This window comes from Mus musculus, chromosome 6 (genome assembly GCF_000001635.26).
Source record: "Mus musculus strain C57BL/6J chromosome 6, GRCm38.p6 C57BL/6J".
Classification (NCBI taxonomy): domain Eukaryota; kingdom Metazoa; phylum Chordata; class Mammalia; order Rodentia; family Muridae; genus Mus; species Mus musculus.
This window is the reverse complement of record NC_000072.6, coordinates 66935221-66948495: the sequence shown is the minus strand read 5'-3', so window position 1 is coordinate 66948495 and position 13275 is coordinate 66935221. Positions and strand designations below refer to the sequence as shown.

At 41.9% G+C, this 13275-nt stretch overlaps 1 protein-coding gene across 7 annotated transcripts in view; it reads right to left on the bottom strand.

Annotated features, from left to right (window-relative positions):
* Gng12 (guanine nucleotide binding protein (G protein), gamma 12) overlaps nt 1-13275 on the bottom strand; it is a 124965-nt gene that overhangs the window by 72866 nt on the left and 38824 nt on the right. For 3 of the 7 annotated variants that reach the window (NM_025278.5, NM_001177559.1, NM_001177558.1), the window contains exon 3: nt 4619-4671. The exons of 3 other annotated variants lie outside the window; for them this stretch is intronic. The gene's annotated coding sequence lies outside the window, so the exon portion shown is untranslated. Of the gene's footprint in view, nt 1-4613; nt 4672-13275 lie in introns of all 7 variants that reach the window. One more of the 7 variants, NM_001177560.1, reaches the window with a different exon arrangement.

Below are 13275 nucleotides of genomic sequence, written 5' to 3'. Positions count from 1 at the left end.
GCGTGTGTGTGTGAGTGTCTGTGTGTGTGCGCGTGTATGCATGCATGTGTTTGTGTGTGTTGGGGTGGAGCATGAACCTCATTTAGTCTCTTAAACAATTCCATAAGATTGGTGTCTATCCAATCTGACAGATAAGGAAACTGGCTCAGAGACAAGCAGTGTGCCCAGGATCACACAAGTTATCTACCCAATCTTGTTGGAGTAGGTGTGGCTTTGTTGTAGGAAGTGTGTCTCAGTTACTTCCTACTGCCTGTGGATTGTGATGTAGAAGTGTCAGCTCCTTTATCCAGCACCATGTCTGCCTGTATGCCACCATGCTTTCAGCCATAACAGTAATGGACTGAACTGTAAGCCAGACCCAATTAAATGCTCTCTTTTATTAGAGTTGCCGTGGTCATGGTATTTCCTAATAGCTATAAAACCATAACTAAGACAGTGAGGGTCTGGAATAAACTGTGAAACCAATGAACCACATGATTTTAGCAGTGTCTTCCAATGTTGGGGCTTTGATCCTACTACCTGTGTATGGAAAGGTGAACACACAGATGTAAGAAGAACAAGAGAGACTTGTCTTGTGCTTCCAGAATGGCAGCCGGAAGGTGCTGGTCCCAGCAGCATGTACTGGGACAGATTTGAGGTTCTTGGAGTTAGTCATGTAGAAATATGCAGTTCAGATAATGCACATGAAGTATTTAGTAGAACCTGGCATTAGGTAAATGGCAGCTATGACTGTGAAAACCTTATACATAAAGCTGGAAAACTCAGTATATAATTTAAGGCAGAATGCTCAGCCACTGACATCACTGTCTGTCCCACAAGCAGCCATGTTTATAATGGACACTAAGCTTCAATAGGTGAGCCAAGAACAGAGGCTAATGCCAGAGACTAGACTAGCCAAATTGAAAACAGCTACAGTTAAGTCAAACAATGGTTTGTCAGTGGGGTCCAGGGAGAGTGTGATGGAACACAAGATCTCTCCTGCACAGTTTTGTAAATCATTACGGAGTCCGCAGATCCACTGAAGCTCCACTGCCTCCAGGTACTAACTACTCTATGGCTCCTTGGGAGGCAACATGAAGTCCTCAACCCAGGAATTCCCACCAAACCCAAAGTAAGGCCACTCACTCTCATTCCTGGCATCTGTTCACTGTTCATAGCCTGGATCATAACATACCAAGGCTACAACTAATTTTCAACCTTTCAAGTTTAACTGACTCCAAATTACAAAATTTCTAAATCAGACCACTGTGGTACTTAGAGATTTTATCTGCTTGGCATCTTTTCCCCCATCCTTCCTGTCGTGAAAACTCTTCCCTCCACCAACCCCACAGAGGGAACCCACCACATTTGATATTGGTGGAATTGCCTTTTGTCATGGGACATATGAACAGCATGGTCAAAGAAAAACAGCTTGCTGTCTACTGCCCACTTGTAATCATGCTGACTCCAACAGGTTATCCAACCAGGCCAGTGAAAACACTTCCTTGGTACTACTCTTAGAATCATGGCTGAAGAGTTACTCTTGTTACGATACAAGCTGCCAGAATGGTGGCTGGCACTAATGGTTACAGGTGCCACCGTGGTGTGATTATAGAGTGTGGTGCATAGATGGGGATGACACTGATGGACTTAAGGTGGGAGAAGAACAGGATAGAGAATATAAATGGCTGGATGAAGGCCTCTGAGCCCTCAACACAACTGTGAAGGACAAACATGCCTAGTCTAAGTTGGAATTCTGTTGATTACAAACTGAATAAATGTAGCTGATAAACCTTATTTTAAGGGAAAACATAGGGAAATTTTCCCAAGGGAAATTTGCTTCCATGAACAGTCCAGGCCCAATAGAATTCTGGGAGCCTTCTAGTAACAATCTTGACTGAATTAAAATCAGTTTTCTGAATGAAATTCTCATAGTAAGTCTAACTGTCAATGGTTGATAACTTTAACACCAGACCATTGCCAGGGATAGGTAGATCTAGGTATTTTGAAGAATATAAAACTAAACACACACACATACACACATACATATATATACACATACATATATACATACATGCATACATATGCACACACGCACACTCACACATACAAACACACACAAATCACCAATGGGGGAAATATATCTAATAAAATATAGTACATATGAGAGCAGTGTATGATGTGACACCTGTGGCACTTGGGAGGCTGAAGCAGGATTGTTAATTTCAGGACAGCCAGGAATAAACAGTAAGACTGACCCTATCTCAAGAAAAAGATTGCTCTGTAAATGGATGGGGAATGTTCCAGGAAATCTGTACGTAAGCAGACAGCACGGTGCCTGGCAGACAGCATCCCCTAATTATTACCACTGACGCTGTTTTATTGAATCTCCCGCTTCTACCATTTCCATTCAACTTCCCACTCTCTGTTGCTCTCCCACTACTATATTGGCAGCTTCCCTCTTCAAACTGCTGAGTAGTCAGAGATCCACATTAACTAAGGTCTTTCAGTTCTACCTTACGGTCTACACAGCATTTTCACACACAACCTTTTTTCCCCTTCGTTTCTGGAAAGCTTTGAGTTATGTATCATGCCCTCTTTCCAGACAAGAAAACTGTAGCTCAGAAAGGTAGCTTTTTAAAGGGAACTCCTAGAGTTGTGCTTAAACCCAAGCTTTACCTAAGTCCTTGCTTCTGGATGGCCAAGCTCTGAAGCATCCCTTGATTCCTGAGGTCTTACGCAAGCCTGATGATTGAAAGCAACCGGGCCGGGCCTGCAGCGGGGCCTCCTGTGACTCTGAGGAGCTGGGTGCTGTGATGAGGGCTGGGCTGCGTTGCTTTCTGCTTAACCAAGTATCTGTTATACTTTCTGCCTGTGTTTTGGGCCACAAGGAAGGCATATGGAAATTTCTGCTTTTAAAGAGCAAACAAAGCTCCCCCCCCCCAAAAAAAAGGGGGTAGAGTAGGCAAGGTGAAAAAATTGGCCATGCTTGGCTTGTAAGGAGGCTGGAGCAGATGAAATCACAGATAGCTAAAACGACTGAGCCTTAAAATCAAAAACAAAAACAAGAGAATGAAGAATGAAATAAAATGCCTTATGTGAGGGCAAACAGATTAACCTAACCCCCCTCCCCCGCCCCAAAAAGCCTAGGGGTGAGGGAAATGGCTCAGGAAGTAAATGCTAGCTGTGTGAGCTTGATGATGCATATTCATCATCAGTCCCCATGTAAAACACCAGCGTAGTGGCATGTGCTTGCAATCCCAATCCTGGTGATGCAGACAGGCAGACCTCTGGGCTTGCTGGCCACTGAGGCCAGGGTAATTGGCCATCGACAGGTCTGGGGAAAAAGCAAACAAACAAAAGCAAAAGACAGGGTCAATGGCTCCTAAGGAATGACACCCACGGTTTACCTCTGGCTTGGACACAAATACCACACACAAAGAGTGAAAGAGAAAAGGAAGAAGTGAGCAAGAGGATGATGCACGTAGGTAGTAAGGGTAGAGAAGCGAAAGAGAGATGAGTGGGCTGGTGTGATGGGGAGTGCAGGTGGTACAGATGGTTTCTGAGCAGAGCAGGGGACATCCTGAAGGACACCAAGAGGAACTCTATCCATGGGGCAGGCGTTATAAACAGTTCAGCCAACAGCCACGTGACCAACAAAATAAAGCCTTAGTTACCTGGGTGTTATTCCTGAATAGTCTCAACTCAAGACAGAAGAATCATATAACTGAGCTGAGTGGCCACCCCTCCCCGAATTTGAAAATAAACAACTGCTAGTTGAGGAGTTAATTTGGGGTGGCTTATTATAGAGCAAAAGCTAACACCACTGTCAGTCTACAGCTGCAAGACCAGGAAGTGATACCATATCAACCCGCACAGGCTTTTCACTTGAAAAAGAAAAAAAAAAGGCAAGTGCTTCCTACCTCTGAGGTACTGTCAGTACTCCAGTCAGACACACTAAGGTTAGAGGAGAAGGAATACAAAGCAGGAATGATGGCCTGGGGCTCAAGAGCTGGCTCTGTGCGGAGAGCACTGGCTGCTCTTGCTGAAGAACCGAGGATCCAGCTCGGTCACCAACACACTCATGGTTGTGTGACTCACAACCATGTCTTCCTGCCGCTGCATTTCTGTGCACACACCTCCACACGTGCATCCACATAACGGAGAATTGTAAGACAACACAATGAAAGTGAGCACAGCCTAATGTGTGCTAGCTGTGCACCCATTTTCACTACAACATACTTCAAGGCGAAGCCTGAATTCCACAGCCAAGGAATGGAACGCTCTGGTGTTTTGAATACTATATGAAACAAGAAAGACATTAGCTTGGACCTGGGAAGGGATTCATTTCACAGAAGGTTTTAGTTTAATAGCTCTGGCATGAATCACAGAGCCACTCCTTCCTCAATTCTTTGAAAAAAAAAAAAAACCAAAAAAACAGTAAAAAAAAAAAAGTCAATAAAACAAAAAAAAAACATTTTTTAAGGCATGGAAAATTCATAAATCATTCAGAGAAAAAATGTGCAAATAAATATTCAGCCATTTTTTAGGGATGTATTTGACTAAACATGTGACTAGCATTTTAAAAGCAACTCCACATGGCCACTTTGTTTGAATAATGAATGAAGACGGACCTTACCAGCAAGGCTTTGTGTGGCCCAGTGCCTCCAGGTTTTAAATGGTGGGGTGAATCTGAAAGAGAATTAAACAGGCATCCCAGGAGTGAATCACATGTGGGAAGGGTCTGCTTTCATCCCAAGCGACTGTGTAATGCGAGTATTTATTCTCTTAGTTACAGGTTAACGAAGCTTGGTCCTGCTCCTACTAGAGAGTGAATTTTTGCCTACATACTTCAACTTCCTGAATAGAAGGCATTTTTGCCTCTGCCTTGGAGAGTGGCTGGAGGGCTGAGGCCAGCATAACTATAAATGGTAGTGTTTTCATCCAAGCTCTCCAAGTGAGCACAAGCCTCCTCGGCTGTCACTCTTGATCTGGTCCCACAACCCCCTTCTGCTAGGATTAAGCCTAACTTGAAGGACATATGGAGGGATGTGCCAGGCTTTCTAATGCAGTCACCTGAGCATGGAAATAATAAAATTTTGCCCTAACATTAATGGTGAGCCCCAAGAGAAATATAATACAAGCTACGTCAAAAAATTAAAAAAAAAAAGCAGATGAAAGTCTTGACAAGAGATTTGAATGATTAAAAATACTATCAGAACATGAAGTCCACATAAAACCTGAAGTCATTTTACATTTCTTCATTTAAATAAACCTGGCTGTATACATTGAGATTGAGAACACGATGTTATGAGAAAATTACATACATAGAGAAATGGTCTCCAGAGCAGCACTGCTTAGCCCCAGATCCCACTGTAAGAAGAAAAGCTCAAATCCTTCCTACACATTACTCATCTTAGTCCCTGTTTGTAGCGTCTACTTCCTCACCTTACATCTGCTTCTTTGCAGCCTTTGACCTACAGCTGTCCAACTCTTCCCCTGCTTGGTTTTTAAAACTAAACTGTCAAGATCCTGTACCTCTCACCTCAGGGGAGCCACAATATAGTCCACGACAGCCGCTGGCTACACACAGAACAGAACAGATTGAGAAAAATGTAAAACTATAGAACAGATTGAGAAAAATGTAAAACTATTCTCAGTGAGTGTTTCAGCATTCAGTGAAAACCAAACTACAAAGCAAATCAACTGTAATGGGGGGGAGAGAGAAAGAGAGAGAGCGAGCGAGCGCACATAGTACAGATATATACTTATCAATGTATGGGGTGTATGTATGCACATGCATGTATGGAGGTATAAGGCACACCCATGCATACGTGTGTTGAGATCAGAGGTGATGTGACATGTTTTCCTCTGTTGCTCTCCACCCTACCTTATTTGATTTATTTTTTATTTTCTGTATATGAGTGTTTGGGCTGCATCTGTATGCACCACAGGATCCCTTTAGGAGAAGCAGATACTTTTTAACTTCTGGCCCAGCTCACCAGCTCTCTCTCCATACTTTTTTGAGATAAGGTTTCTCACCAAATCTTTTTATTTATTTATTTATTTATTTATTTATTTATTTATTTAATTTAATTGGTTATTTTATTTATTTACATTTCAAATGTTATCCCCTTTCCCCATTTCCCCTCCACAAGCCCCCTATCCCCTCCTTCTCCCCTGTCTCTATGAGGATGTTCCCCCATCCACCCGCCCACCCACTCCTGACTCAGTGGCCTAGTGTTCCCCTATCCTGGGTCATCAAGCCTCCACAGGACCAAGGGGTTCCCCTCTCATTCTCACCAAATCTTAACGTTACCCTTTCAGCTAAACTGCTTAGCCAGTGAGCCCCTGGGTCTGCCTGTCTTTGTCCTACAGTGCTAGGATAACAAATGTGTACTGCTGCATGGTGCTGGTAAGCTGAACTCAGATCCTTAAGCTGGGGCAGCAGACTTTTATCCACTGAGACATTTCCCCAGCTGCCAAAATGGAGCTATCAGTCACCATTTCCTTCTCTAAATAAACCGTCACTAGCTGTCTTAGCAGAAATCGGTTTCAGTACTGTCCGGGTGCCTGCAGGACCTGCACTTGTTCTTTTTACCTCCACTAATCCTCAAGGCAGCTTTTTGTGGAAGTGTGCAATGAGGCACCTGAAACACAGCGAGATTACAAGCCTTGTCTGCGGCCTTCAGAGGGCTGTAGCAAAACTACGCTCAAGTGAACTGGAACATTTCCTTTCATTTTAATTATAAGCATTAATTATCAAAATCAGCTTTCATGATACCATGGTTAGACAGTGACAGTAATGCCAGATGGGAAGTTAACTTCATACTTAAAAACTGAAAACAATTTGACTTGGGAACATGCAAACCAAAGCAGGCCTGGAGTCAAGCAGAATCTGGCATCTGCTGCATCAGGAGGAAGGGAAAGAGGGGAGGATCATGTGTAATTGACAGAGCACCTTGTGTCTGTCATCTGTCTCAGCAAAAGGCCCATCTCTTTATCATTCTCCAGAAAGTCACAAGTCTACATCTATGCATCTGTCTTAGCAGCAGTAGGGAGTTAAGGCCGAAAGAATAAATCAGAAAAAATAGAAAACAAAAATCACATCCTTTTACTTTATTAATGCATGGGCAGAAGTTAAGGGAAAGTCAGACCCACAGGGTGACCTGGCCAGCTCATCCACGACACCTCATAGCCTGTGGGCTGCGGCAGCAGCACTCTGTTGCTCAGAGTCACACCCAACCTGTAAGAAGACTCACACGTGCTCCTAGCTGTCTCATTCCCGCCATTCCCATCATTCCCCACGGACATGCTGTTCTTCAGTTATCCAGACCTCCCTGCCAGCCAGCCCAGTGAGCCAAAACTATGCTCGAACTGTAGGAGCATTTTTTTTTCTCAGCTGACAAACACACAGCAGGCAGCGGGTACTGTAAGAGCTGGTCTTTATGGAGCCAGGTACGAATGCACCACAAGCTCCCTTAATGCTGTCAGTAATTCTGTGAGTCACCCTTTATTGCCCCATTTAACAGGTAGATACACAGGCAAAGAAGTCAATAGCCTAAGGTTACAAGGCTTGCAGGTAGCAGCAGCAGATGGTGAAGCCAGACAATCTGCTTCTGGAGTCTCAGCTACACTGAACCTGCAGTGACCTGATTCCAGAGCCTATATACTCTAACAGTTACACTGAACCTGCAGCGACCTGATTCCAGAGCCTGTGCTCTAACAGCTACACTGACCCACTTGGTCCCACTGCCCTCCTCAACATCCTTACACCGACTGGCTCAGTAGCACTTAGTTTGTGATGTGCTGGTCTCTCTGCAGATTTTCCAGAATCCTGGAAGAGTGAGAACCACCTCTATATCCCATCTTTGAGTCTCTGAGACCTAAAATGTTCAGTATACAGTGGGTGCTCAATAAAGACACACATGGAAAAGTGGCACTGCATGGATGGGGCACAGGGCCTCATAAAAACAGAGGAAAGAGTCTCTGGGCATATTTTCTTCAACAAAGCACATTTTATCTTAGTCTTTTAAATTCAGCCATTACCAAGTACCATTACTTCCACAGCCTATTCACTACAGAGGGAGCATAAACAACTGAGTTTCACTGACTTAATCACATCTCCAAGAGATTCATCACTTTGATTCTACAATGGATATGTACCTTGTGTGCATGCATGTGTCTGCTTGTGTGTGTAGGCTGAAGCACAACTTGGGGGTTGTTCTAAGGAACCATCTACCTGTTTTTGAGACAGAGACTCTTTCTGATCTAGAATTCTCCATGAAGGCCAGGCTGACAACCAGCGAGGACCAGGAACTTGCCTGTTACTCTCTGCATAGCACTTGGATTACTGTGTGCTACTCCAGCGACCTTTTGTATATAGATGCTTGGGGCTGAATGCAGTCCTCATACTTGCAAAGCAAGTAGTTTGCTGACTGAGTTTCCTTCCTGGCCTCTACATATGGCCTCTTACATGGAAAGCTTGCCTAAGTAGTAGCATACAATGGCTTTGTCTGGAGAAAAGAGACCCATGATGAGAATTGTCGGTGCTTGCCAGGAAATGGTCTAGAGTTCTAAGGCATCTCTCTAAACTCCTCCTGGATGACCACACAAAGGAACTTTATATAAGGACATGGCCCTTTAGCAGTAGAAAAGGCAGCTTTAGGATCAGAGACATGCAAAGACCTCCAGTGAGAAATAGCTCTTTCTAACTTATCCCAAAGACTGCACCAGGACTGTGGCCCAGCGCGTACTCACATATAAATGCTGTTAGCTGTATTGTCCATTGAAGCACAGAGACATCACCTACCACCTTCTCATGAGTATCAGTGGCATCTATCATTCACAACCAAATTATGTGTCTGTATTTTGTTTTTTGTTATCTCAAGTGTTTACTGAGAGTTTTACAAAGCACTGGGAATGTAGCAGTGAATAAGGTGAATGGTGTTTTTGACGTAAGGCCTGTTCAGGATGATAATGTACAGAAACACTAAGAAGCCAGTGAATGGTGGCTGCAGAAGTTAGGAAGGGTCCTAGAATTGAAGTTACAGATGGTTGTGAGCCATTGTGTAGATGCCAGGAATAGAATCCAGGTCCTCTGCAAGAGTAGCCAGGACTCGTAACCACTGAACTACCTCTCCAGTTCCTCGTAGTAGCTGGTAGTCTATGTTTTCAACCAATGCATGGGTAAGTTGAGTAGTCTAACAATACCACTAACACAGAAAAACATTAATATACCTGTTCTTCCATGTATAGAAACCAGAGGAAACATTGCTAGAACAAGCATTCTTTTTCATCATGGGTTCCTGGGTTCAAATTCAGGTCATTAGGTCTGGCAACAAGGGCCTTATGGGCTGAATTATATCATGGGCCTACATTAGTTCTTCTGTTTTGTTATACTATGAACATACATACTATTATAGACTAAGGGATGGAGAGATACTCAGCAGTTAAGAGCACCTATCGTTCTTGGAGAAGATGAAATTTTGGTTTCCTGCACCCAAAGGCTTATAACTGCCTTTAACTCTTAGTGCGAGGAGACCTAATGCCCTCTTCCAGACTCCACGTGCAACGTGGTGCCCATAAATTCATATTGGCTCATACTCATTAGATTAGAAAATCTTTTTTAAAATATTAGTGTGTTCCACTGTCCCAGTGCTGGAATTTTTGATGGATGTATGTATTTTTATATGATGTTGACTTCAGTTTATGTCATCAACAACACAACTAGGTAAGGACAGAGGAAAGGGAGAGCTGGATTCTTAATTAGTAAGGAGTAAGTTCCTGGATAATTATCTCTGAGCCTCAGTTTTCTCTAGTATAAAATGGGAACTAACAATACTGTTTGCATGTAGCTGTTAAAAGGATGAGAACTATTAGCACAGTGCCGCTCAGAAACATTCAGTAGGGGGTCAGAGGGAAGGCTCAGTGGTTAAGAGCATTCCGGAGGACCAGGGTTAGATTCCCGTACCCTATGGTGGTTTATGACCATCTACATCTCCAGTCCCAGGAGATCTGATGCCCTCTTCTGACTTCTGCAGATACCATGCACACATGGTACACACACATATATACATGCCAAACACTCATACATATACAATAAAAATTTTAAAGGGAAAAATTTGTTAAGTGATAGGCATTATTTTTAAAATTTTAAGCCTTAACTATTGTGCATGTTTTCTATATGCATTTAAAGTTGTTCATTTTGAAAGCCTTAATTTATTAAATCATTCCTATCATGCTGGAATTTTTAAAGTGATTAATGGCTTCTACCTTTATAAGTACAACTAACTTTGGATGTCTTTATGATTTAGCTTTGTAATTCTTCTAGCTCACTTCTCTAGTTTCCTTGAATTCAAAGAATAGAATTGCTAGCTGGTTTGCTTTTATTTTTCTTTTCTTAAAGGGGATCTATTTAAAAGTATAATATTTTATTAATTTTAGAGAATTTCATGCAATGCATTCTGATGGCAATCACTTCCCATTCTTCTCTCAACTCTTTTAAGATCCACTTTCCCCTTCCTTTTCATTTCTTTTAATTGCTACTGAGTCAGTTTTGTTCTGTCTATAGACTCATGGTATAGGACCATTCACTGAAGTGTAGTTTACCTACCAGGGGTTAACATACCATGAAAGAAATGGCCTCCCCCTCTCCTAGAAGCTATCAATTTTTATCAGATTTCATCAGTTAGGGGTGGGACTTGTGAACCCCTCTGCTCTAAAGAAACTTTTATTAGCACGCTACCAACAAAATAATGAACAAATAGTTCCTAAGATCTATTTTACTCAGCAGTTTTTAGGATTTGTGTGTGTGCATGTGTGCTTGCATACCACATGCACACAGGAGCCTATGGGGGTCACTAAAGCATGTTCAATTCACTGAAACTGGAGTTACAGGCTATAGAGGGCCACCACAAGGGTGCTAGAAACTAAAGCCCTATTCTTTGCAAGAGCAGTAAGCTCTATTAACCAGTGAGCCATCTCCCCAGCACTTCTTAAATCTTAATATTTTATAAATAAGATGGTACTGTTAATGTTTTGCTTTTTCTAACTTAATAAAAATGAAGATTTCCTATTTATCAATGAATTGTTACAATGAAAATACTCATTCTTTGTTCATTTGCCTATTAGTTTACCCTTTTTTCTTATAACTGTCTTCTTTATAGTTGATCATCAATAATATATATATTATGTGTATATGTATATGTATACACACACATATACACTGCTACAAATATATTCCCAAAACTTTTGTAATTTTGTTGTTGTTCTTGTTTGTGTGTTTCTTTTTTGAGACAGAGTTTTACTATATAGGTGCTGTGGACCTAGAACACACTATGTAAACCAAACTGGTCTTGAACTCAGATATCTATCTGCCTCTTCATCCCCAAGTACTAGGATTAAAGTTGCCACCACCACACCAGCAGTTTTTTAAATTCTGAGGTAGCTTTTCTCAGTTATGACACTTAGTAAATATGCAGCAAGCATATTTGTCTAAGCCTCATAAACAATGATGCTTCTTAGTGAAATTTTTAGTGAAATGTTTTTGGCTGCTTTTCAAAGCCCATTTCCATCCACTTTGAATTCCATAGTTAGTCTATGGGAAAGCTTCCAGGTATAACGATGCCTTCTCACAGAGCAGCATGGAAACTGAGGTGCAGACTACAGGTGACATGGTAGGGTCCCGGAGTCCTTTAGGCAGCTGTAGAGCAGACTCTGGGTCTCTCAGGAAAGAAATGTTGTGAGGTAAAATAAAATGAATTGTGTGCAATTCATGAATTGTGTGTCCTCTCAATTTCTGTACCACACAACCCCCCCACCCCAGCCACCTACCCACCCACCCACAGACACACACAGACACTCACACACATTCATGTCACTGTCATGTCTGGTTGGCTTTTTTTAGTGTATTTTTATACAGTCTCACAGCACCAATTCTGTAACATTTCTATGGAAACCTTCCCAGCCAGCACCAGGGAAGCATCCTGGAGGCTCTCAAGAGATGCTAGCAAATTCAGCGAGTCTACCAAAGTGATAATTATCCTTAACCTTCTTTCATGAAGCTAATAATTTAAATACCTAAAATGTAATTTAGGCTTTGCTCTATTTTGTTTGTTCTGAGATTGCCCTAGAGCTGGCAGTGAACTTAATTGTTCTGATCTAAGTGCTGGGATTACAGGTGTCTACCACCACAGGTGGCTCTGCTTTTGTTTTTGTTTCTGTTTTGTTTGTTTTGTTGGTGTTGTCTTTTTAAACTTGGAATAAACATACATTTTCTCACAAGGGTTTCCTCATTCTTTATTCAGTGAAATCATTCCACTCCCTGAAGCTCTACAATTTATCCCTTTATCAATGTAATTCATAATACACTGCACTTAAACCGCAGGGGAAGGCTTTGAGAGTCTGTTGTTTTGTGGTCCTATTAACCCACTGTCTAGCAATATGCAGAATAATTCTAATTCAGTATTTCATAAAGTGATAAAAGAATGGTATACAGTTAAGTGGCAAGCCTTAATGGGAAGAGCAGTGCAGTTCCATTAACTATATGTTCTGATACATCACAAACACATTCCTATTATGAGACAAAGTCTGTATTAGCTAAACAATGCTAAGCTATATTAAAAGGAGTGTTCCAAGATATTTAACACCTGACACCAAGCTGTGCCTTTCTATAAATATATCTGTTGTGCTTATATCTGCAATTCACATCTAACCCATTCTTGAAGAGTCCTGTGTATGTATGTGTGTGTGAGTGTGTGTGCCTACCTGAATATCCCATAAAGATACGATTAGTGTCTCACAGAAATATGGAATATCTGTTTCCTAACACAGTAAAATTCATGGGAGGCAACTGACATTAATTGGCAAGAAAACAAAATAATTTGGATCGACATATGAAAGGAAAACATTGACAATTCACAACCGAAAACAGTAGAGCCTATGTGTCATTTCACCTTCAGAACTTTCTATGATGACACATCTTATTGAATCTTTGTTATAACATAATGTATTTAGTTTATTTATATACAGATGGACATTGGGCCCACCTTACGTAACAGGTTCTCCGTTTCTATACCCACCCATCCTCACTGATAGTTATTTCACTTTGGCAGGCTTGACTGGCTTAAGTATATTTTCATAAAATCTTGTGCCCTACAGTACGAACTACAACCCAACTGCAGTCCCTATGGAGTGGATAAGCCCTTCTGAGACAACTAGTGTCATCATCTCCCAAGGAGAAGGGAGGGGAAACAGCAGATACACTGTAGAGGCAGAAGGTTTGCAGCATGTTGG